This window comes from Pseudophryne corroboree, chromosome 7 (assembly GCF_028390025.1).
Source record: "Pseudophryne corroboree isolate aPseCor3 chromosome 7, aPseCor3.hap2, whole genome shotgun sequence".
In the NCBI taxonomy this organism is placed as follows: Eukaryota; Metazoa; Chordata; class Amphibia; order Anura; family Myobatrachidae; genus Pseudophryne; species Pseudophryne corroboree.
In genome coordinates this window covers 511,612,091-511,639,140 of record NC_086450.1, presented here as the reverse complement: position 1 = coordinate 511,639,140, position 27,050 = coordinate 511,612,091, and the positions used below count along the sequence as shown (strand labels likewise).

The following is a 27,050-nucleotide window of genomic DNA, read 5'->3' as shown; positions in this document are numbered from 1 at the left end:
GTGTGGCATAATGTGTAATGGGCATTATGGTGTGTGGCATAATGTGTAATGGGCATTACGGTGTGTGGCATAATGTGTAATGGGCATTATGGTGTGTGGCATAATGTGTAATGGGCATTACGGTGTGTGGCATAATGTGTAATGGGCATTATGGTGTGTGGCATAATGTGTAATGGGCATTACGGTGTGTGGCATAATGTGTAATGGGCATTATGGTGTGTGGCATAATGTGTAATGGGCATTACGGTGTGTGGTACAATGTGGCCATGCCCCTATTGTTATGTAGCCACTCCCCTAGTTTCATGTGACCATGCCCCTCATGGCACGTGACCGCAACCATTTTTACTATCAGTACCAGTAAGAAAAACATTTCTACTTGCACCATTGTGCGTATGATAAATGGAGCTCCAGCCAATCAGCTCCCAACTGTCATGCCTTTTAAAAAAAGATTACCATTTATCATCATACGCAATGAGTTTTATCATTCACGAGTTTTATCACCCATTAATAAATGGGACCCAGTATATTTAATATATAAATAACATTTTAGAGAGAGATAAAGTGGAAAAGTAGCTCATAGCAACCAATAGGCTGTCATTTATCTCTCACAGCCTGTTAAATGACAGAAGCTGATTGGTTGGTACAGTCATTTGAGGGGGATCCGGCAGTCAGAATACTGACGCCAGAATCCCAAATATGGTCAACATCCTGGCGCCAGAATCCCGACCACCGGGATTCCAAAAAAGCATCTGGATCGGTAAGGTTGGGGGAAATTACAGAGGATATTTGGGCCAGGGGAAGATGAGATAAAAACATATAATTTCTTGTCGCCAAATGAGACGTGTTAGTCTTCTTACTCGTCAGTTTACTTGTAGCCTGTTAAGTAGCAAGTGCTTGCCGCAGTGGGATGTCATCACTTATGTTTTAACTTTGTTTTTTTGTTTTTAACGACTGATAAAACTTGTTGCGTATGCAGTGCTGAAAGTAGAGTGGTACGGGGTGACTCAGCATAATTTCTAAGGGGCATTTTTGTGTGTGGGACATAAAATGGTGTCAGTGGCATAACTGTGTGTGGCATAATATGTAATAGACATTATGGTGTGTGGTATAATATGTAAGGCATTACAGTGTATGGCATAATGTGTAATGGGTGTTACGGTGTGTGGCATAATGTGTAATGGGTGTTACGGTGTGTGGCATAATGTGTAATGGGCATTATGGTGTGTGGCATAATGTGTAATGGGCATTATGGTGTGTGGCATAATGTGTAATGGCCAAACAAAAAAACACTCTTAGTGCAGCGCCTAACGATAGTATAGATAAAATAATAAACTGCTGAGACACTGCGCTTGCCTTGACCACTATGTGAAGAATGGAGAGAGTAGACTGAAACAACAAGAGAGGCTGCGCTGTGTGTCAGTAGTTAAGTACAAAAAGAGCAAACGTGTACTATAAAGGTATTAAATTTATTAAAAATGACATGTGGTTAATAAAACAAACTTAAAATAAAAGCACACCTGTATCTGTCTCAAAGGTATATGGAGTAGTGATAACTGGTATATGGTATATGGCAATAAAGGTCCAATATAAAGTTCAGAAAAAAGAAACTCAATGCGGTGCAGTCCCAGAGAAATGGTTACCTCGTATATGTCACCCGGCAGATGGTGATGTGTGTGTATAGTACCTCTCCGATTGGGCTGGTATAAATTTCGGCCGAGCGTCCCCGGCCAAAACAATCCTGCTTTGCCCAAATTGTTGCACAGCGGAGGGACGATATCTAGTAGACAGCCTGTCAGTAGTCACTCGTCGCGGTGAGGAGATGGTATAAGCTTGCGGCTGGATGGAAGCAAAGTCCGGTAATGCTCACCAGTTGCAGTGGTGAGATGGACGGCAGCCTGTACGGTGACGAGCCGGTAATAGGCTGAAATTGGAAACCAAGGAGGGTTTGCACGGCAGTGTAACACCTTGGACCAGGTGTGCTAGTTTGGAGGCGGAGTCCTGACGCGTTTCGTCACGATCACGTGACTTTTTCAAAGGTATGATCCTGCCTCCACATTTACCAGTATTTAAAGCCTGAGCTACTGATGACATGCAGATGTCAGTGATTAACAATTAAGGCAACTGCCCTATGAAACACATTACATACACGTTCGCTCTCAAAATAACACAGTTTAAAAAACACATTGTTATAGAAAACAATCGAAGCATATGGCAGAATTGACCCGTGAACAGAAACAATATAAATCCACAGATTAAACCTCTGCATAGGGATTGCAATGTTGTGCAGAAGGTTTTCTAATGGACAATTACTACAATGAGAAGCAGGAGCTAATTAGCCGTCACCTGTGATGACATTTAAACATAGTTTACTTATTTGATGTTGACAATCTACTATAGTTCTGAGCAGAGGACATATATTATCTAATAGAATAGGATAGAATAAAATAAAGCAGACGATGAAACATAGTTTCAAAAATAATAATAATAAATCAAGAGTAAAAATAAATAAAATAAAAAAAATAAAGAATAAATGAATAAATGATTAAACTGTATCTATCTATTGTAGTAATTGTCCATTAGAAAACCTTCTGCACAACATTGCAATCCCTATGCAGAGGTTTAATCTGTGGATTTATATTGTTTCTGTTCACGGGTCAATTCTGCCATATGCTTCGATTGTTTTCTATAACAATGTGTTTTTTAAACTGTGTTATTTTGAGAGCGAACGTGTATGTAATGTGTTTCATAGGGCAGTTGCCTTAATTGTTAATCACTGACATCTGCATGTCATCAGTAGCTCAGGCTTTAAATACTGGTAAATGTGGAGGCAGGATCATACCTTTGAAAAAGTCACGTGATCGTGACGAAACGCGTCAGGACTCCGCCTCCAAACTAGCACACCTGGTCCAAGGTGTTACACTGCCGTGCAAACCCTCCTTGGTTTCCAATTTCAGCCTATTACCGGCTCGTCACCGTACAGGCTGCCGTCCATCTCACCACTGCAACTGGTGAGCATTACCGGACTTTGCTTCCATCCAGCCGCAAGCTTATACCATCTCCTCACCGCGACGAGTGACTACTGACAGGCTGTCTACTAGATATCGTCCCTCCGCTGTGCAACAATTTGGGCAAAGCAGGATTGTTTTGGCCGGGGACGCTCGGCCGAAATTTATACCAGCCCAATCGGAGAGGTACTATACACACACATCACCATCTGCCGGGTGACATATACGAGGTAACCATTTCTCTGGGACTGCACCGCATTGAGTTTCTTTTTTCTGAACTTTATATTGGACCTTTATTGCCATATACCATATACCAGTTATCACTACTCCATATACCTTTGAGACAGATACAGGTGTGCTTTTATTTTAAGTTTGTTTTATTAACCACATGTCATTTTTAATAAATTTAATACCTTTATAGTACACGTTTGCTCTTTTTGTACTTAACTACTGACACACAGCGCAGCCTCTCTTGTTGTTTCAGTCTACTATAATGTGTAATGGGCATTATGGTGTGTGGCATAATGTGTAATGGGCATTACGGTGTGTGGCATAATGTGTAATGGGCATTATGGTGTGTGGCATAATGTGTAATGGGCATTACGGTGTGTGGCATAATGTGTAATGGGCATTATGGTGTGTGGCATAATGTGTAATGGGCATTACGGTGTGTGGCATAATGTGTAATGGGCATTATGGTGTGTGGCATAATGTGTAATGGGCATTACGGTGTGTGGTACAATGTGGCCATGCCCCTATTGTTATGTAGCCACTCCCCTAGTTTCATGTGACCATGCCCCTCATGGCACGTGACCGCAACCATTTTTACTATCAGTACCAGTAAGAAAAACATTTCTACTTGCACCATTGTGCGTATGATAAATGGAGCTCCAGCCAATCAGCTCCCAACTGTCATGCCTTTTAAAAAAAGATTACCATTTATCATCATACGCAATGAGTTTTATCATTCACGAGTTTTATCACCCATTAATAAATGGGACCCAGTATATTTAATATATAAATAACATTTTAGAGAGAGATAAAGTGGAAAAGTAGCTCATAGCAACCAATAGGCTGTCATTTATCTCTCACAGCCTGTTAAATGACAGAAGCTGATTGGTTGGTACAGTCATTTGAGGGGGATCCGGCAGTCAGAATACTGACGCCAGAATCCCAAATATGGTCAACATCCTGGCGCCAGAATCCCGACCACCGGGATTCCAAAAAAGCATCTGGATCGGTAAGGTTGGGGGAGAGGGGGGGGGGGGGGGAGTTAGGTTTAGGCTGCTAGAAGGGAGGGCCAGTGGTGGAAGGTAAGTATACATACATTCCCCTGTTGAGATTCTGATCATTGGGATGCCGCGGTCGGTATTCTGACCGCCAGCATCCCAACCCATTTCAGTTCTACGTACTAAGCCTTGGAGAGAGCTAAAGTGGAGGGAGATAAAGTACCAGCCAATCAACTCCTAACTGTCATGTCACAGGCTGTGTTTGAAAAATGACAGTTAGGAGCTGATTGGCTGGTACTTTATACTTCTCTCTACTTTATCTCTCTCCAAGATTTTATATATTTCCCCCCAATATGTGGTAGACATAAGGGGGTCATTCTGACCTGAACGCTTGCTACAGTTCTTCTCAGCGCAGCGTTCAGGTCAGAACCGCGCATGTGCCGGTGCCGCAGTGCGCCGGCACATGGCTGACAGCCGACGGCTGTCATTGCTTATCGATCGCCTCTGTGATGGGCACGTTCCGGCAAACGCAGATGTGCCCGGACCGTGGGGGGGGGGGGGGGGGCACAGCGGCTGCGTGACATTACGCGCAGCCGCTGCGACTCTGGGCAGTGACGAGTAACTCCCGACCAGCTGCAGGAGCTGCACTGGCTTGGAGTTACTCTACAAGTACAAAAGCATCGCCGCTGGGTGATGCTTTTGTACTTGTGCGGGGGGGGGGATGACATGCGGGGCGGACTAGCTCTGTGCTGGGCGTCACCCCGCATGTCTGTGTCAGTGATCGTAGCTGTGCTAAATTTATCACAGCTACGATCAGGTCTGAATGACCCCCATAGGCCAGTATACTGTAGTATACCATTCTGCAACTTCAAAATTTACATTTCACCAACTGTATATATACACAGAGAGAGGATGTATGTGGCCGACAGACGCGAAAATATAAATCAGTCGGGCATGTCCCTCCGATGCAATATTTTCAAGTGTCCAGTCGGACCCCGCTTTGGGCAGTGCATGTCCTACCGCGGCCCACCGACGGACATTTCCCTGTTCCTTCACATGGGAAGGAACGGGGAAATGTCTCCTCCCCAGGGGGCGGAGCACCGATATCACGTGATCTCACAGTGTGTTTCCCGGGTATAGCAGGGACAGATAAAATCAGTCTGACAGGCATTTCTCTGCCCCTGTATGCGCCAGCATTAGGTATACGCTGTCCCCCAGTCGCAGATTTTACGGTAGGCTGAAGTTTCATACATTTACTGTAGTTTTAAAGGAAAGTGGAAGTGATGTCATCTCCAAATTAATTCCTCACCGGTGCCTTTAAAACATGCAAAAAATAATTCTTCTAAACAGCTATATCAGATTTACCAAACTGCACCATGTAGCACTGCAAGTCACCCAGCAGCCAAATTCAGCTTCAATCGCTGAAGCGCAGAAATCGCTATTCGGTGGTTTCCGATGTTCTGCGCATGTGTGCACACCACTGCTGCGCGCAGGTGCGGGGACTTAAATTGCAATTGCAGTCTAAGTGCCAGTGGGGTGCGGTGATGGAGCAGCGTCGCACCGATTTATGGGCGTCGATGCTGCGTTGGGGGAGGGGGGAAGGCGCCGTCCGGACAATAAAGGCATGTCCGCACCATTTGTGGAGTGGGCCGCGGCAGCTGTGTGATGTCACGAGCAGCCGCCGTGACACAAAACATGGCGGCCCTGCGCCTGGCTTCGCAGCTCAGCTGTAAAGGCAGTGGGGTAGCCTAAAGATACAAGCGCTTAGCTGTTTAGCGAAACGCTCGCATTTTAGAAGGGGAAAGGACCCGGCGTGCGGTGCTTCTGGGACACCACCATGGTGCCACCGTCTAGGGGGTAAATTTACTAAGATGGGAGTTCTGTTTAAGATGGGATGTTGCCCATGGCAACCAATCAGATTCCAGGTATTATCTTCTAGAAGGTGCAGGATAAATGAGAAGTAGAACCTGATTGGTTGCTATGGGCAACATCACATCTTAAATAGAACTCCCATCTTAGTAAATTTACCCCCAGGTTCCTAAAACTGGAACGTTGGGCGGTATGATGTAAAAGCCAACATGGCAGCACCTGTAGGTTCGCAAAAGTGTATCCTGGCTGATATGAGGAGTTGGGGAGACTCGGAGAGTTCATTGATAAGTGCGCCACATTTTACTTTCAAAATTATATTTCATTCTGAGGACAGTTTTAATGAGATTAAGGGAATGAATTTACAGGGGTGTTGCCCACATTTCCAGAGGGCGCCCTGACTGTTTCTCCCTGCAAAAGAAGTTTATTTGCCCCGCACGTGTGAGATGCTGCAGACTGGGTTTTGTGCGCCCTATTTATACTTAAACTGTGGGGCTCAAACTGAGATTAGAGGCTTTTTCAAAGACTGTGAGGTCAATTTACACCTAGAGCTCATTGTCTCCTTGGTCTCAGTGGGACCTGCCCCCTTTGGTGTGACATCATGGGCAGCACGGATGGTGTAATGGTTAGCATTACTGCCTCACAGCACTGAGGTCATGGGTTCAATTCCCACCATGGCCCTAACTGTGTGGAGTTTGTATATTCTCCCCGTACTTACGTGGATTTCCTTCGGGTACTTCGGTTTCCACCCGCAATCCAAAAATACACTGGTAGGATAATTGGATCCCAACAAAATGAACTCTAGTGTGTGTGCAAGTACATGTGGTGGGGAATATAGATTGTAAGCTCCACTGGGGCAGGGACTGATGTGAATGGCCAAATATTCTGTGTAAAGTGCTGCGTAATATGTGTGCGCTATATAAATAACTGGTAATAATATTCATGATGTCACATGATCAGAGGGCGGGGCCTGGACAGGATGCATTTTGGCCCTGAATACAGGCAGTCTTTCTTTTTAAACTACTAGAAAGCTGCTGAATCTGTCCACTCTCATTCACTTGATTACTGAGGTTAGGATGGAAGGAAAGGCATGGAATAGGACATCATGAATTTATAATTAACCATAAAACCAATACAAAGAAAACATGTCATCATTCTGAATACACCCTTTTAGCAGATGCGCTATAAAAGTCCGCACCCATCCATGATTGCACATCAGTCCCCCAGGGGATGGACTATTACAGTATCAGGCACTGTAGCTACAGTCATTTTATACCCAGGTTCTAGCTGAACTTTGACTTGTTGTCTTACCTCTCAGTGACGACTAGCGATTTAAAAATAACATCTAATTACTCTCCCGAGGTTCTGGCGGGCACTCGTTCTGTGCGCTCACAGCGCCGAGTATTTCCATGGACTGTAAATCGCACCCAACTCTGACTTATGTCTCCTACAAGATGAAAGAATCCGAGTTATGGGAAAAAAAAACCCAGTTCAATACATCATTAAAAATTAATTTGAACAGAGCCTTAAGGGTCATTTGGGCACTTTGGTGAATGGGAACATTCACAGCGTAACCTTTAACCCTTTATTTATTTATTACTTTATTTATTAACAGTTTCTTATATAGCGCAGCATATTCCGTTGCACTTTACAATTAGAACAACAGTAATAGAACAAAACTGGGTAAAAACAGACAGACATAGAGGTAGGAAGGCCCTGCTCGCAAGCTTACAATCTATAGGGAAATAGGCATTGATACACAAAGATAGAAGCTACCTATTGCATAATGGTCCACCAGATTGCTAGGTTCTTAATGGGTTGTATGATATGATCACCCAGCAATTTTGGAAGACAAAATATGAGAGGTTATGTGGACTGTACAGAGAGGATGTAATTAGATAGGGAAGCACTGAAAGTTATGTGGGTGGGTCTGGAATTTGATAGGCTTGTCTGAAGAGGTGAGTTTTTAGGGAACGTTTAAAGGTTTGGAGACTAGAGGCGAGTCTTATTGTGCATGGGAAGGCATTCCACAGAGTGGGTGAAGCCCGGATAAAGTCCTGTCATTTTGAGTAATGCGTGTGGATGAGAGACGTAGATCTTGTGCAGAGCGGAGAGGTCTAGTAGGGAGATATTTTGAGATGAGTGAAGAGATGTATGTTGGTGCAGTTTGGTTAATAGCCTTGTATGTCAGTAAAAGTATTTTATATAGACTACGGTAGAATACAGGTAACCAATGGAGGGACTGACAGAGTGGATCTGCAGATGATGAACGTCTGGCAAGGAAGATTAGCCTTGCAGCTGCATTCAGAATGGATTGTAGTGGTGAGAGCCTATGTTTGGGAAGACCGGTCAGATGACTATTACAATAATCAATGCGGGAGATAATGAGAGCGTGGATTAGAGTTTTTGCTGTGTCTTGTGTAAGATATGGTCGTATTTTGGATATGTTTCTTAGATGTATGTAACATGATCTTGAGACAGATTGAATGTGGGGAACAAAGGACAGTTCAGAGTCAAGAATGACACATAGGCAGCGAGCTTGTGGGGTAGGGATGATTGCTGAGTTCTCAACAGTGATAGAGATATCAGGTTGGAAACTACTATTGGCCGGTGGAAATATAATTAATTCTGTTTTGGAAATATTAAGTTTGAGGTGGCGAGATGTCATCCAAGATGAAATGGCAGAAAGGCATTCAGTGACACGGCCCAATACAGATGGTGACAAATCAGGGGAGGATAGGTAGATTTAAGTATCATCCACATACAAATGGTACTGAAATCCGAAAGAGTTGGATTAGTTTACCAAGAGATGTGGTATAGATAGAGAAAAGCAGAGGACCTAAGACTGAGCCTTGCGGTACTCCAACTGAGAGAGGTAGCGAAGAGGAGGTGGAATCAGAGAAATGAACACTGAAGGAGCGATTAGATAGGTAGGATGAGAACCAAGTAAGGTCTGTGTCCTGAATACCTAGGGATTGTAGTGTTTGTATGAGAAGAGAGTGGTCAACAGTGTCAAAAGCAGCAGAGAGATCAAGGACAGTAAGTAGAGAGTAATGTCCTTTAGATTTAGCAGTGACCAAATCATTCACTACCTTAGTCAGTGCTGTCTCTGTGGAGTGTTGGGCACGAAATCCTGACTGAAGTGGGTCCAGTAGGCTGTGTGAGTTAAGAAAGTGTGTGAGGCGAGTGTAGGCAAGTGTCTCAAGTAGCTTGGAGGGGCATGGGCGCTGAGAGATGGGACGGTAGTTAGAGAGAGAGTTCAGGTCAGAGTTTTGTTTTTTCAGAATGGGAGTAATCACTGCATGCTTGTATAGAGAAGGAAAGATACCAGTAGACAGAGAGAGATTACAGATTTTCGTTAAGGTTGGGATGAGCACAGCAGACAGAGCTTTACTAATTTGTGAGGGTATAGAGTCAAGGGGAGAGGTATTAGAGTAGGCAGATGAAAAGAGTGCAGATACTTCATCTTCATTTGTAGGATCAAAGGAAGAGAAGGTGTTAGAGGGCTCAGGCAGGGAATTGAGCAGGTCACTGGCTGTGGAAGAGTATACCATTTCATTTCGGATCTTGTCAATCTTGTCCTTGAAATAGGAAGCAAGATCTTGTGCACTGACAGTGGCTGGTGGGTTGGGTGAGGGAGGGACAAGAAGTGATTTAAATGTATTAAAAAGTCGCTTGGGATTAGAGGCTTGAGCAGAGATGAGAGATTGAAAATATGTTTGTTTGGCAGTGTCCAGAGCATTACGATAAGAGTGGTAGGTGGTCTTATATGTGAGAAAGTCACTTGAACTACGAGATTTACGCCACTGGCGTTCAACTTTACGTGAGAGTTTTTGTAAGTGTCTAGTGTATTTAGAGTGCCACGGTTGACATCTAAGTCTACGTGGAGTGTGATGGGTAGCTGGAGCAACTTCATCAAGTGCTGTTTCTAGAGTTTGGTTAAGGTGTGACACAGCATTCTCAGGAGAGGTGAATGTAGAAATTGGTGAGAGCAGTGGTTGCAGAGAGGTAGTTAGTTGTTGAAAATTAATAGTGTTAATATTTATGCGGGTTAGAGGCGTCTTTGTCCCAATGCCACATGTACTAAAGATAGTCCCAGTGCCACATGTAATATAGATAGTCCCAGTGACACATGTAATATAGATACTAGAGATGAGCGGGTTCGGTTTCTCTGAATCCGAACCCGCCCGAACTTCATGGTTTTTTTCACGGGTCCGAGCAGACTCGGATCCTCCCGCCTTGCTCGGTTAACCCGAGCGCGCCCGAACGTCATCATGACGCTGTCGGATTCTCGCGAGACTCGGATTCTATATAAGGAGCCGCGCGTCGCCGCCATTTTCACACGTGCATTGAGATTGATAGTGAGAGGACGTGGCTGGCGTCCTCTCCATTTAGATTATAAGAGAGAGAGATTTACTGGAGCTTAGGACTAGGAGGAGTACTGTAGAAGTGTAGAGAGTGCAGAGAGTTTACTAGTGAGTGACCACCAGACAGTGCAGTTTATTTAATATATCCGTTCTCTGCCTGAAAAAAGCGATACACACAGTGACTCAGTCACATACCATATCTGTGTGCACTGCTCAGGCTCAGCCCAGTGTGCTGCATCATCTATATATATTATATATCTGTCTGACTGCTCAGCTCACACAGCTTATAATTGTGGGGGAGACTGGGGAGCACTGCAGTGCCAGTTATAGGTTATAGCAGGAGCCAGGAGTACATAATATTATATAGTGAGTGACCACCAGACAGTGCAGTTTATTTAATATATCCGTTCTCTGCCTGAAAAAAGCGATACACACAGTGACTCAGTCACATACCATATCTGTGTGCACTGCTCAGGCTCAGCCCAGTGTGCTGCATCATCTATATATATTATATATCTGTCTGACTGCTCAGCTCACACAGCTTATAATTGTGGGGGAGACTGGGGAGCACTGCAGTGCCAGTTATAGGTTATAGCAGGAGCCAGGAGTACATAATATTATATTAAAATTAAACAGTGCACACTTTTGCTGCAGGAGTGCCACTGCCAGTGTGACTGACCAGTGACCTGACCACACTGACCACCAGTATAGTTAGTAGTATACTTATATTGTGATTGCCTGAAAAAGTTAAACACTCGTCGTGTGACTTCACTTGTGTGTTGTTGTTTTTTTTATTCTATAAAAATAAAACTCATTCTGCTGACAGACAGTGTCCAGCAGGTCCGTCATTATATAATATATAATATATACCTGTCCGGCTGCAGTAGTGATATATATATATTTTTTATATCATTTATCATCCAGTCGCAGCAGACACAGTACGGTAGTTCACGGCTGTGGCTACCTCTGTGTCTGCACTCGGCAGGCAGTCCGTCCATAATTGTATACCACCTAACCGTGGTTTTTTTTTCTTCTTTATACATACATACTACTACGACATCTCTTTATCAACCAGTCTATATTAGCAGCAGACACAGTACAGTACGGTAGTTCACGGCTGTGGCTACCTCTGTGTCTGCACTCGGCAGGCAGTCCGTCCATAATTGTATACCACCTAACCGTGGTTTTTTTTTCTTTCTTCTTTATACATACATAGTTACATAGACATCTCTTTATCAACCAGTCTATATTAGCAGCAGACACAGTACAGTACGGTAGTTCACGGCTGTGGCTACCTCTGTGTCTGCACTCGGCAGGCAGTCCGTCCATAATTGTATACCACCTAACCGTGGTTTTTTTTTCTTTCTTCTTTATACATACATAGTTACATAGACATCTCTTTATCAACCAGTCTATATTAGCAGCAGACACAGTACAGTACGGTAGTTCACGGCTGTGGCTACCTCTGTGTCTGCACTCGGCAGGCAGTCCGTCCATAATTGTATACCACCTAACCGTGGGTTTTTTTTCTTTCTTCTTTATACATACATAGTTACATAGACATCTCTTTATCAACCAGTCTATATTAGCAGCAGACACAGTACAGTACGGTAGTTCACGGCTGTGGCTACCTCTGTGTCTGCACTCGGCAGGCAGTCCGTCCATAATTGTATACCACCTAACCGTGGGTTTTTTTTCTTTCTTCTTTATACATACATACTACTACGACATCTCTTTATCAACCAGTCTATATTATTAGCAGCAGACACAGTACAGTACGGTAGTTCACGGCTGTGGCTACCTCTGTGTCTGCACTCGGCAGGCAGTCCGTCCATAATTGTATACCACCTAACCGTGGTTTTTTTTTCTTTCTTCTTTATACATACATAGTTACATAGACATCTCTTTATCAACCAGTCTATATTAGCAGCAGACACAGTACAGTACGGTAGTTCACGGCTGTGGCTACCTCTGTGTCTGCACTCGGCAGGCAGTCCATAATTGTATACTAGTATCCATCTCCATTGTTTACCTGAGGTGCCTTTTAGTTGTGCCTATTAAAATATGGAGAACAAAAATGTTGAGGTTCCAAAATTAGGGAAAGATCAAGATCCACTTCCACCTCGTGCTGAAGCTGCTGCCACTAGTCATGGCCGAGACGATGAAATGCCAGCAACGTCGTCTGCCAAGGCCGATGCCCAATGTCATAGTACAGAGCATGTCAAATCCAAAACACCAAATATCAGAAAAAAAAGGACTCCAAAACCTAAAATAAAATTGTCGGAGGAGAAGCATAAACTTGCCAATATGCCATTTACGACACGGAGTGGCAAGGAACGGCTGAGGCCCTGGCCTATGTTCATGGCTAGTGGTTCAGCTTCACATGAGGATGGAAGCACTCAGCCTCTCGCTAGAAAAATGAAAAGACTCAAGCTGGCAAAAGCAGCACAGCAAAGAACTGTGCATTCTTCGAAATCCCAAATCCACAAGGAGAGTCCAATTGTGTCGGTTGCGATGCCTGACCTTCCCAACACTGGACGTGAAGAGCATGCGCCTTCCACCATTTGCACGCCCCCTGCAAAGTGCTGGAAGGAGCACCCGCAGTCCAGTTCCTGATAGTCAGATTGAAGATGTCAGTGTTGAAGTACACCAGGATGAGGAGGATATGGGTGTTGCTGGCGCTGGGGAGGAAATTGACCAGGAGGATTCTGATGGTGAGGTGGTTTGTTTAAGTCAGGCACCCGGGGAGACACCTGTTGTCCGTGGGAGGAATATGGCCGTTGACATGCCAGGTGAAAATACCAAAGAAATCAGCTCTTCGGTGTGGAGGTATTTCACCAGAAATGCGGACAACAGGTGTCAAGCCGTGTGTTCCCTTTGTCAAGCTGTAATAAGTAGGGGTAAGGACGTTAACCACCTCGGAACATCCTCCCTTATACGTCACCTGCAGTGCATTCATAATAAGTCAGTGACAAGTTCAAAAACTTTGGGTGACAGCGGAAGCAGTCCACTGACCAGTAAATCCCTTCCTCTTGTAACCAAGCTCACGCAAACCACCCCACCAACTCCCTCAGTGTCAATTTCCTCCTTCCCCAGGAATGCCAATAGTCCTGCAGGCCATGTCACTGGCAATTCTGACGATTCCTCTCCTGCCTGGGATTCCTCCGATGCATCCTTGCGTGTAACGCCTACTGCTGCTGGCGCTGCTGTTGTTGCTGCTGGGAGTCGATGGTCATCCCAGAGGGGAAGTCGTAAGCCCACTTGTACTACTTCCAGTAAGCAATTGACTGTTCAACAGTCCTTTGCGAGGAAGATGAAATATCACAGCAGTCATCCTGCTGCAAAGCGGATAACTGAGGCCTTGACAACTATGTTGGTGTTAGACGTGCGTCCGGTATCCGCCGTTAGTTCACAGGGAACTAGACAATTTATTGAGGCAGTGTGCCCCCGTTACCAAATACCATCTAGGTTCCACTTCTCTAGGCAGGCGATACCGAGAATGTACACGGACGTCAGAAAAAGACTCACCAGTGTCCTAAAAAATGCAGTTGTACCCAATGTCCACTTAACCACGGACATGTGGACAAGTGGAGCAGGGCAGGGTCAGGACTATATGACTGTGACAGCCCACTGGGTAGATGTATGGACTCCCGCCGCAAGAACAGCAGCGGCGGCACCAGTAGCAGCATCTCGCAAACGCCAACTCTTTCCTAGGCAGGCTACGCTTTGTATCACCGCTTTCCAGAATACGCACACAGCTGAAAACCTCTTACGGCAACTGAGGAAGATCATCGCGGAATGGCTTACCCCAATTGGACTCTCCTGTGGATTTGTGGCATCGGACAACGCCAGCAATATTGTGTGTGCATTAAATATGGGCAAATTCCAGCACGTCCCATGTTTTGCACATACCTTGAATTTGGTGGTGCAGAATTTTTTTAAAAACGACAGGGGCGTGCAAGAGATGCTGTCGGTGGCCAGAAGAATTGCGGGACACTTTCGGCGTACAGGCACCACGTACAGAAGACTGGAGCACCACCAAAAACTACTGAACCTGCCCTGCCATCATCTGAAGCAAGAAGTGGTAACGAGGTGGAATTCAACCCTCTATATGCTTCAGAGGTTGGAGGAGCAGCAAAAGGCCATTCAAGCCTATACAATTGAGCACGATATAGTAGGTGGAATGCACCTGTCTCAAGCGCAGTGGAGAATGATTTCAACGTTGTGCAAGGTTCTGATGCCCTTTGAACTTGCCACACGTGAAGTCAGTTCAGACACTGCCAGCCTGAGTCAGGTCATTCCCCTCATCAGGCTTTTGCAGAAGAAGCTGGAGACATTGAAGGAGGAGCTAACACGGAGCGATTCCGCTAGGCATGTGGGACTTGTGGATGGAGCCCTTAATTCGCTTAACAAGGATTCACGGGTGGTCAATCTGTTGAAATCAGAGCACTACATTTTGGCCACCGTGCTCGATCCTAGATTTAAAGCCTACCTTGGATCTCTCTTTCCGGCAGACACAAGTCTGCTGGGGTTGAAAGACCTGCTGGTGACAAAATTGTCAAGTCAAGCGGAACGCGACCTGTCAACATCTCCTCCTTCACATTCTCCCGCAACTGGGGGTGCGAGGAAAAGGCTCAGAATTCCGAGCCCACCCGCTGGCGGTGATGCAGGGCAGTCTGGAGCGACTGCTGATGCTGACATCTGGTCCGGACTGAAGGACCTGACAACGATTACGGACATGTCGTCTACTGTCACTGCATATGATTCTCTCAACATTGATAGAATGGTGGAGGATTATATGAGTGACCGCATCCAAGTAGGCACGTCACACAGTCCGTACTTATACTGGCAGGAAAAAGAGGCAATTTGGAGGCCCTTGCACAAACTGGCTTTATTCTACCTAAGTTGCCCTCCCACAAGTGTGTACTCCGAAAGAGTGTTTAGTGCCGCCGCTCACCTTGTCAGCAATCGGCGTACGAGGTTACATTTAGAAAATGTGGAGAAGATGATGTTCATTAAAATGAATTATAATCAATTCCTCCGCGGAGACATTGACCAGCAGCAATTGCCTCCACAAAGTACACAGGGAGCTGAGATGGTGGATTCCAGTGGGGACGAATTGATAATCTGTGAGGAGGGGGATGTACACGGTGATATATCGGAGGGTGATGATGAGGTGGACATCTTGCCTCTGTAGAGCCAGTTTGTGCAAGGAGAGATTAATTGCTTCTTTTTTGGGGGGGGTCCAAACCAACCCGTCATATCAGTCACAGTCGTGTGGCAGACCCTGTCACTGAAATGATGGGTTGGTTAAAGTGTGCATGTCCTGTTTTGTTTATACAACATAAGGGTGGGTGGGAGGGCCCAAGGACAATTCCATCTTGCACCTCTTTTTTCTTTTCTTTTTCTTTGCATCATGTGCTGATTGGGGAGGGTTTTTTGGAAGGGACATCCTGCGTGACACTGCAGTGCCACTCCTAAATGGGCCCGGTGTTTGTGTCGGCCACTAGGGTCGCTAATCTTACTCACACAGTCAGCTACCTCATTGCGCCTCTTTTTTTCTTTGCGTCATGTGCTGTTTGGGGAGGGTTTTTTGGAAGGGACATCCTGCGTGACACTGCAGTGCCACTCCTAGATGGGCCCGGTGTTTGTGTCGGCCACTAGGGTCGCTAATCTTACTCACACAGCTACCTCATTGCGCCTCTTTTTTTCTTTGCGTCATGTGCTGTTTGGGGAGGGTTTTTTGGAAGGGACATCCTGCGTGACACTGCAGTGCCACTCCTAGATGGGCCCGGTGTTTGTGTCGGCCACTAGGGTCGCTAATCTTACTCACACAGCTACCTCATTGCGCCTCTTTTTTTCTTTGCGTCATGTGCTGTTTGGGGAGGGTTTTTTGGAAGGGCCATCCTGCGTGACACTGCAGTGCCACTCCTAGATGGGCCCGGTGTTTGTGTCGGCCACTAGGGTCGCTAATCTTACTCACACAGCTACCTCATTGCGCCTCTTTTTTTCTTTGCGTCATGTGCTGTTTGGGGAGGGTTTTTTGGAAGGGACATCCTGCGTGACACTGCAGTGCCACTCCTAGATGGGCCCGGTGTTTGTGTCGGCCACTAGGGTCGCTTATCTTACTCACACAGCGACCTCGGTGCAAATTTTAGGACTAAAAATAATATTGTGAGGTGTGAGGTATTCAGAATAGACTGAAAATGAGTGTAAATTATGGTTTTTGAGGTTAATAATACTTTGGGATCAAAATGACCCCCAAATTCTATGATTTAAGCTGTTTTTTAGTGTTTTTTGAAAAAAACACCCGAATACAAAACACACCCGAATCCGACAAAAAAAATTCGGTGAGGTTTTGCCAAAACGCGTTCGAACCCAAAACACGGCCGCGGAACCGAACCCAAAACCAAACACAAAACCCGAAAAATTTCAGGCGCTCATCTCTAAAGATACTCCGTGGCACATATAATATAGATAGTCCCAGTGACACATGTAATATAGATAGTCCCAGTGCCACATGTAATATAGATAGTCCCAGTGCCACATGTAACATAGATAGTCCCAGTGCCACATGTAATATAGATAGTCCCAGTGACACATGTAATATAGATAGTCCCAGTGCCACATGTAACATAGATAGAGCCAATGCCACAGGTAATATAGATAGTCCCAATGCCACATGTAAAATAGATAGTCACAATTCCACATGTAATATACCGTAGACAGTGCCACATGTAATATAGATAGTCCCAGTGACACATGTAATATAGATAGTCCCAGTGACACATGTAATATAGATAGTCCCAGTGCCACATGTAATAAAGATAGTGCCAGTGCCACATGTAATAGATAGTCCCAATGACACATGTAATATAGATAGTCCCAATTACACATGTAATATAGATAGTCCCACACACTTCCTGCCCTGCGGCCTGCGCCCCATCACACTCACACATTCCCTGCCCCCGCGGCCTGCGCTGTATCACACTCACACACTTCCTGCCCCTGCGGCCTGCTCTCTTTCACGCTCACACACTCCCTCCCAGGCGGCCTGCGCTCTATCACACTCACACACTCCCTGCCCCCGCGGCCTGCGCTCTATCACACTCACACACTTCTTGCCACCGAGGCCTGCGCTCTATCACACTCACACACTCCCTGCCCCCGCGGCCTGCGCTCTATCACACTCACACACTTCCTGCCCCCGAGGCCTGCGCTCTATCACACTCACACACTTCCTGCCCCTGCGGCCTGCGCTCTATCACACTCACACACTCCCTGCCCCCGAGGTCTGCGCTCTATCACACTCACACACTTCCTGCCCCCGAGGCCTGCGCTCTGTCACACACCCTGCCCCTGCGGTCTGCGCTCTATCACACTCACACAATTCTTGCCCCCGAGGCCTGTGCTCTTTCACGCTCACACACTTCCTGCCCCTGCGGTCTGCGCTCTATCACACTCACACACTTCTTGCCCCCGAGGCCTGTGCTCTATCACACTCACACACTTCCTGCCCCCGAGGCCTGCGCTCTATCACACTCACACACTTCCTGCCCCGAGGGCGCTCTATCACACTCACACACTTCCTGCCTCCAAGGCCTGTGCTCTATCACACTCACACACTTCCTGCCCCCGAGGCCTGCGCTCTATCACACTCACACACTTCCTGCCCCCGAGGCCTGCGCTCTATCACACTCACACACTTCCTGCCCCCGAGGCCTGCGCTCTATCACACTCACACACTTCCTGCCCCTGCAGCCTGCGCTCTATCACACTCACACACTTCCTGCCCCCGAGGCCTGCGCTCTATCACACTCACACACTTCCTGCCCCTGCAGCCTGCGCTCTATCACACTCACACACTTCCTAACCCTTGCGCTATTTTAAACTCTACTCCCTGCAGAAGCTCACAATCAAGACACACACAGACACACATATAGAAGTTAACATGGAAGTCACATACACACAATGAAGTGCACACACAAACACACTGTTCCCTCCACTCACTCTTACCTTAAACGTCACTACAGCAGAGTGCAGTCTCGCAGGCTAAGCCGGCCCTGGTTTTGCTGCATTTTCTCCTCTCCCTCTCACAGCATGGATGGCCCTCATTCCGAGTTGTTCGCTCGTAAGATTTTTTCGCAACGGATCGATTAGTTGCAAACTGCGCATGCGCAACATTCGCAGTGCGTCTGCGCCAAGTAAATTTGCAAAAGAGTTTGGTATTTTACTCACGGCCTAACGAAGAAATTTAATCGTTCTGGTAATCGGAGTGTGATTGACAGGAAGTGGGTGTTTCTGGGCGGAAACTGGCCGTTTTATGGGGGTGTGCGAAAAAACGCTGGCGTTTCTGGGAAAAACGCGGGAGTGTCTGAAGAAACGGGGGAGTGTCTGGGCGAACGCTGGGTGTGTTTGTGACGTCAAACCAGGAACGAAACTGACTGAACTGATCGCAGTGGCAGAGTAAGTCTCGAGCTACTCAGAAACTGCTAAGAAATTTCTATTCGCAATTCTGCTAAGATAAGATTCACTCCCAGTAGGCGGCGGCTTAGCGTGTGCAATGCTGCTAAAAGCAGCTAACGAGCGAACAACTCAGAATGAGGGCCGATGTGAGCAGCAGCCTGAGTGCCATGTCGCTCCGCCCCCCTGAGTTCCGTGTAGCTCTGACCCCGACTGAGTTCCTGTATCCACTGCGGCCCTGCCAGAGCGAGCGGATCCTGGAAGCGCGGGTGTGACTGCCTGCTGACGCTGCTGTAGCAGGGGAAAAAAATCCCCTGGCTGCAGCAGCAGCAAAGCAGATCCTGTGGGCCTATTTTGATGGGGGGCCTGGAGCAGCAGCTCCACCCGCCCAATTGTTAATCCGGCCCTGCTGTAGACAGTGCCACATGTAATATAGATAGTCCCAGTGATACATGTAAGATAGATAGTCCCAATGCAGATAGTCCCAGTGACACATGTAATATAGATAGTCCCAGTGACACATGTAATATAGATAGTCCCAGTGATACATGTAATATAGATAGTCCCAGTGATACATGTAATATAGATAGTCCCAGTGACACCTGTAATATAGACAGTCCCAGTGATACATGTAATATAGACAGTCCCAATGCCACATGTAATATAGATAGTCCCAGTGACACATGTAATATAGACAGTCCCAGTGATACATGTAATATAGACAGTCCCAGTGATACATGTAATATAGACAGTCCCAATGCCACATGTAATATAGATAGTCCCAGTGATACATGTAATATAGACAGTCCCAATGTCACATGTAATATAGATAGTCCCAATGCCACATGTAATATAGATAGTCCCAGTGATACATGTAATATAGATAGTCCCAGTGACACATGTAATATATAGTCCCAGTGATACATGTAATATAGACAGTCCCAATGTCACATGTAATATAGATAGTCCCAGTGACACCTGTAATATAGACAGTCCCAGTGATACATGTAATATAGACAGTCCCAGTGATACATGTAATATAGACAGTCCCAATGCCACATGTAATATAGATAGTCCCAGTGATACATGTAATATAGACAGTCCCAATGTCACATGTAATATAGATAGTCCCAATGCCACATGTAATATAGATAGTCCCAGTGACACATGTAATATAGATAGTCCCAGTGATACATGTAATATAGACAGTCCCAATGCCACATGTAATATAGATAGTCCCAGTGATACATGTAATATAGACAGTCCCAATGTCACATGTAATATAGATAGTCCCAGTGACACATGTAATATAGACAGTCCCAGTGATACATGTAATATAGACAGTCCCAATGCCACATGTAATATAGATAGTCCCAGTGACACATGTAATATAGACAGTCCCAATGCCACATGTAATATAGATAGTCCCAGTGACACATGTAATATAGACAGTCCCAATGCCACATGTAATATAGATAGTCCCAGTGACACATGTAATATAGATAGTCCCAGTGAAACCTGTAATATATATAGTCCCAGTGACACATGTAATATAGATAGTCCCAGTGACACATGTAATATAGATAGTCCCAGTGACACATGTAATATAGATAGTCCCAGTGACACATGTAATATAGATAGTCCCAGTGACACCTGTAATATAGACAGTCCCAGTGACACATGTAATATAGATAGTCCCAGTGACACCTGTAATATAGATAGTCCCAGTGACACATGTAATAAAGATAGTCCCAGTGATACATGTAAGATAGATAGTCCCAATGCAGATAGTCCCAGTGATACATGTACTATAGATAGTCCCAATGCAGATAGTCCCAGTGATACATGTAATATAGATAGTCCCAATGCAGATAGTCCCAGTGATACATGTAATATAGATAGTCCCAGTGACACCTGTAATATAGACAGTCCCAGTGACACATGTAATATAGATAGTCCCAGTGACACCTGTAATATAGATAGCCCCAGTGACACATGTAATATAGATAGTCCCAGTGACACCTGTAATATAGATAGTCCCAGTGACACCTGTAATATAGATAGTCCCAGTGACACATGTAATATAGATAGCCCCACTGACACATGTAATATAGATAGTTCCAGTGAAACCTGTAATATAGATAGTCCCAGTGACACATGTAATATAGATAGTCCCAGTGACACATGTAACATAGATAGTCCCAGTGACACATGTAATATAGATAGTCCCAGTGACACATGTAATATAGATAGTCCCAGTGACACATGTAATATAGATAGCCCCAGTGACACATGTAATATAGATAGTCCCAGTGAAACCTGTAATATAGATAGTCCTAGCGACACATGTAATACAGATAGTCCCAGTGACACATGTAATATAGATAGTCCCAGTGACACATGTAACATAGATAGTCCCAGTGACACATGTAATATAGATAGTCCCAGTGATACATGTAATATAGATAGTCCCAGTGACACATGTAATATATAGTCCCAGTGATACATGTAATATAGACAGTCCCAATGTCACATGTAATATAGATAGTCCCAGTGACACCTGTAATATAGACAGTCCCAGTGATACATGTAATATAGACAGTCCCAGTGATACATGTAATATAGACAGTCCCAATGCCACATGTAATATAGATAGTCCCAGTGATACATGTAATATAGACAGTCCCAATGTCACATGTAATATAGATAGTCCCAATGCCACATGTAATATAGATAGTCCCAGTGACACATGTAATATAGATAGTCCCAGTGATACATGTAATATAGACAGTCCCAATGCCACATGTAATATAGATAGTCCCAGTGATACATGTAATATAGACAGTCCCAATGTCACATGTAATATAGATAGTCCCAGTGACACATGTAATATAGACAGTCCCAGTGATACATGTAATATAGACAGTCCCAATGCCACATGTAATATAGATAGTCCCAGTGACACATGTAATATAGACAGTCCCAATGCCACATGTAATATAGATAGTCCCAGTGACACATGTAATATAGACAGTCCCAATGCCACATGTAATATAGATAGTCCCAGTGACACATGTAATATAGATAGTCCCAGTGAAACCTGTAATATATATAGTCCCAGTGACACATGTAATATAGATAGTCCCAGTGACACATGTAATATAGATAGTCCCAGTGACACATGTAATATAGATAGTCCCAGTGACACATGTAATATAGATAGTCCCAGTGACACCTGTAATATAGACAGTCCCAGTGACACATGTAATATAGATAGTCCCAGTGACACCTGTAATATAGATAGTCCCAGTGACACATGTAATAAAGATAGTCCCAGTGATACATGTAAGATAGATAGTCCCAATGCAGATAGTCCCAGTGATACATGTACTATAGATAGTCCCAATGCAGATAGTCCCAGTGATACATGTAATATAGATAGTCCCAATGCAGATAGTCCCAGTGATACATGTAATATAGATAGTCCCAGTGACACCTGTAATATAGACAGTCCCAGTGACACATGTAATATAGATAGTCCCAGTGACACCTGTAATATAGATAGCCCCAGTGACACATGTAATATAGATAGTCCCAGTGACACCTGTAATATAGATAGTCCCAGTGACACCTGTAATATAGATAGTCCCAGTGACACATGTAATATAGATAGCCCCACTGACACATGTAATATAGATAGTTCCAGTGAAACCTGTAATATAGATAGTCCCAGTGACACATGTAATATAGATAGTCCCAGTGACACATGTAACATAGATAGTCCCAGTGACACATGTAATATAGATAGTCCCAGTGACACATGTAATATAGATAGTCCCAGTGACACATGTAATATAGATAGCCCCAGTGACACATGTAATATAGATAGTCCCAGTGAAACCTGTAATATAGATAGTCCTAGCGACACATGTAATACAGATAGTCCCAGTGACACATGTAATATAGATAGTCCCAGTGACACATGTAACATAGATAGTCCCAGTGACACATGTAATATAGATAGTCCCAGTGACACATGTAACATAGATAGTCCCAGTGACACATGTAATATAGATAGTCCCAGTGACACATGTAATATAGATAGCCCCAGTGACACATGTAATATAGATAGTCCCAGTGAAACCTGTAATATAGATAGTCCTAGCGACACATGTAATACAGATAGTCCCAGTGACACATGTAATATAGATAGTCCCAGTGACACATGTAACATAGATAGTCCCAGTGACACATGTAACATAGATAGTCCCAGTGACACATGTAATATAGATTGTCCCAGTGACACATGTAATATAGATAGTCCCAGTGACACATATGATATAGATAGTCCCAGTGACACATGTAATATAGATAGTCCCAGTGACACATGTAATATAGATAGATAGTCCCAGTGACACATGTAATATAGATAGTCCCAGCGACACATGTAATATAGATAGTCCCAGCGACACATGTAATATAGATAGTCCCAGTGACACATGTAATATAGATAGTCCCAGTGATACATGTAAGATAGATAGTCCCAATGCATATAGTCCCAGTGATACATGTAATATAGATAGTCCCAATTCCACATGTAATATACTGTAGGTAGTGCCACCTGTAATATAGATAGTCCCAGTGACACATGTAATATAGATAGTCCCAATGACACATGTAATATACTGTAGACAGTGACACATGTAATATAGATAGTCCCAATGCCACATGTAATATATCTGCCTGGCAGAGACCTAAGCCCGTCTTTGGTCTGTAGGAGTCTTGGAGACTACCATAGAGGCAAGACGTAACAGTAGTCCCACCACCACCATCAAGATTTAGGACTGGGATTAACAGTCTATTACAATAAGACTTTTTCAATATTATAGAACAGTGATCCCGTTCTCTGCCAAATACGTCCTATGAGAAATAGAGTTCGATACAAAACAAATTTTAACACAACCATTACCCATTAATCATTATTTTCCGCCTTCCTGTGCCAATAACTAAGCCATATCTATAATATAGTAAGAGGCCAATAATCCTATGTAATGCCATGCTAGAGAAAAAACACGCTGTTATTTAAAAAGAAAAGCAGATACTGCTGCCAAATGATTAAGAGTACTTACCAAGGTTCTGCAGCGCCATTATACACTCAGGACCAGCTGGTGTCCAGAAACTGCTTTCATAGAAAGAACAAAAGTGGCGATCCATTAGCAATACTCAGCATAAACATTTCTCACCGCATGTAATATAACGTGTTTACCAATGTTACAAAAAATAAGAATTTACTCACCGGTAATTCTATTTCTCGTAGTCCGTAGTGGATGCTGGGAACTCCGTAAGGACCACGGGGAATAGACGGGCTCCGCAGGAGACTGGGCACTCTAAAAGAAAGATTAGGTACTATCTGGTGTGCACTGGCTCCTCCCTCTATGCCCCTCCTCCAGACCTCAGTTAGGGAAACTGTGCCCGGAAGAGCTGACACAACAAGGAAAGGATTTGGAATCCAGGGTAAGACTCATACCAGCCACACCAATCACACTGTACAACTTGTGATAACCATACCCAGTTAACAGTATGAACAACAACTGAGCCTCCTTTTACGGATGGCTCATAACAATAACCCTTTAGTGAAGCAATAACTATATACATGTATTGCAGAGAGTCCGCACTTGGGACGGGCGCCCAGCATCCACTACGGACTACGAGAAATAGAATTACCGGTGAGTAAATTCTTATTTTCTCTGACGTCCTAGCGGATGCTGGGAACTCCGTAAGGACCATGGGGATTATACCAAAGCTCCCAAACGGGCGGGAGAGTGCGGATGACTCTGCAGCACCGAATGAGCAACTCAAGGTCCTCCTCAGCCAGGGTATCAAACTTGTAGAATTTAGCAAATGTGTTTGAACCCGACCAAGTAGCAGCTCGGCAAAGCTGTAAAGCCGAGACCCCTCGGGCAGCCGCCCAAGAAGAGCCCACCTTCCTTGTGGAATGGGCTTTTACTGATTTAGGATGCGGCAGTCCAGCCGCAGAATGTGCCAGCTGAATCGTGCAACAGATCCAGCGAGCAATAGTTTGCTTTGAAGCAGGAGCACCCAGCTTGTTGGGTGCATGCAGGATAAATAGCGAGTCAGTTTTCCTGACTCCAGCCGTCCTGGAAACATAAATTTTCAAAGCCCGGACTACGTCCAGCAACTTGGAATCCTCCAAGTCCCGAGTAGCCGCAGGCACCACAATAGGTTGGTTCAAATGAAACGCTGATACCACCTTTGGGAGAAATTGGGGACGAGTCCTCAATTCTGCCCTGTCCATATGGAAGATCAGATACAGGCTTTTACACGACAAAGCCGCCAATTCTGACACACGCCTAGCTGAAGCTAAGGCAAACAGCATGACCACCTTCCACGTGAGATACTTTAGCTCCACGGACCTAAGTGGCTCAAACCAGTGTGATTTCAGGAAATCCAACACAACGTTAAGATCCTTCCTAGCTTTTATCAGCGTAGGAATCACTTCATCTGGAATGCCCTTTTCCGTTAGGATCCGGCGTTCAACCGCCATGCCGTCAAACGCAGCCGCGGTAAGTCTTGGAACAGACAGGGCCCCTGCTGTAACAGGTCCTGTCTGAGAGGCAGAGGCCATGGGTCCTCTGAGATCATTTCTTGTAGTTCTGGGTACCAAGTTCTTCTTGGCCAATCCGGAACGATGAGTATAGTTCTTACTCCTCTCGTTCTTACTATCCTCAGCACCTTGGGTATGAGAGGAAGAGGAGGGAACACATAAACCGACTGGTACACCCACGGTGTCACTAGTGCGTCCACAGCTATCGCCTGAGGGTCCCTTGACCTGGCGCAATATTTTTTTAGCTTTTTGTTGAGGCGGGACGCCATCATGTCCACCCGTGGCAGTTCCCAGCGATTTACAATCTGTGTGAAGACTTCTTGATGAAGTCCCCACTCTCCCGGTGGAGGTCGTGCCTGCTGAGGAAGTCTGCTTCCCAGTTGTCCACTCCCGGAATGAACACTGCTGACAGTGCTAGCACGTGATTCTCTGCCCATCGAAGAATCCTTGTGGCTTCTGCCATTGCCATCCTGCTTCTCGTGCTGCCCTGGCGGTTTACATGGGCGACCGCCGTGATGTTGTCTGACTGAATCAGTACTGGGTGGTTTTGAAGCAGGGGCTCTGCTTGACTCAGGGCGTTGTAAATGGCCCTTAGTTCCAGTATATTTATGTGTAGTGAAGTCTCCAGACTTGACCACTGTCCTTGGAAGTTTCTTCCCTGAGTGACTGCCCCCCATCCTCGGAGGATTGCATCCGTGGTCACCAGGACCCAGTCCTGTATGCCGAACCTGCGGCCCTCGAGAAGATGAGCACTCTGCAGCCACCACAGCAGAGACACCCTGGCCCTTGGGGACAGGGTGATCAACCGATGCATCTGAAGATGCGATCCGGACCATTTGTCCAACAGATCCCACTGAAAGATCCTTGCATGGAAACTGCAGAAGGGAATTGCTTCGTAAGAAGCCACCATCTTTCCCAGGACTCGCGTGCAGTGATGCACCGACACCTGTTTTAGTTTCAGGAGGTCCCTGACCAGAGATGACAATTCCTGGGCCTTCTCCACCGGGAGAAACACCTTCTTCTGTTCTGTGTCCAGAATCATGCCCAGAAAAAGCAGACGCGTCGCAGGAATCAGCTGCGACTTTGGGATATTCAGAATCCAGCCGTGCTGTTGCAACACTTCCTGAGAGAGTGCTACGCTGACCAACAACTGCTCTCTGGACCTCGCCTTTATGAGGAGATCGTCCAAGTACGGGATAATTATAACTCCCTTCTTCCGAAGGAGTATCATCATTTCGGCCATTACCTTGGTAAATATTCTCGGTGCCGTGGAGAGACCAAACGGTAACGTCTGGAATTGGTAATGACAGTCCTGTACCACAAACCTGAGGTATTCCTGGTGAGGTGGGTAAATGGGGACATGCAAGTAAGCATCCTTGATGTCCAGCGACACCATAAAATCCCCCTCTTCCAGTCTTGCAATAACCGCCCTGAGCGATTCCATTTTGAACTTGAACTTCTTTATATAAGTGTTCAAGGATTTTAAATTCAGAAT

General features: G+C 45.3%; 1 protein-coding gene and 1 long non-coding RNA gene across 3 annotated transcripts in view; one reads left to right on the top strand and one right to left on the bottom strand.

The window, feature by feature from the left end:
- LOC134945900 (uncharacterized) overlaps positions 1–24,121 on the bottom strand; it is a 119,020-nt gene extending 94,899 nt beyond the window's left edge. For both annotated transcript variants that reach the window (XR_010182155.1, XR_010182154.1), the window contains exons 1-2: positions 24,060–24,121; positions 7,412–7,547 (exon numbers count right to left, since the gene is read on the bottom strand). This is a non-coding gene — a long non-coding RNA (uncharacterized LOC134945900). The remainder of the gene's footprint in view (positions 1–7,411; positions 7,548–24,059) is intronic.
- The window catches only part of FBXL16 (F-box and leucine rich repeat protein 16), a 239,253-nt gene that overhangs the window by 126,836 nt on the left and 85,367 nt on the right, over positions 1–27,050 (top strand). The window lies entirely within an intron of this gene.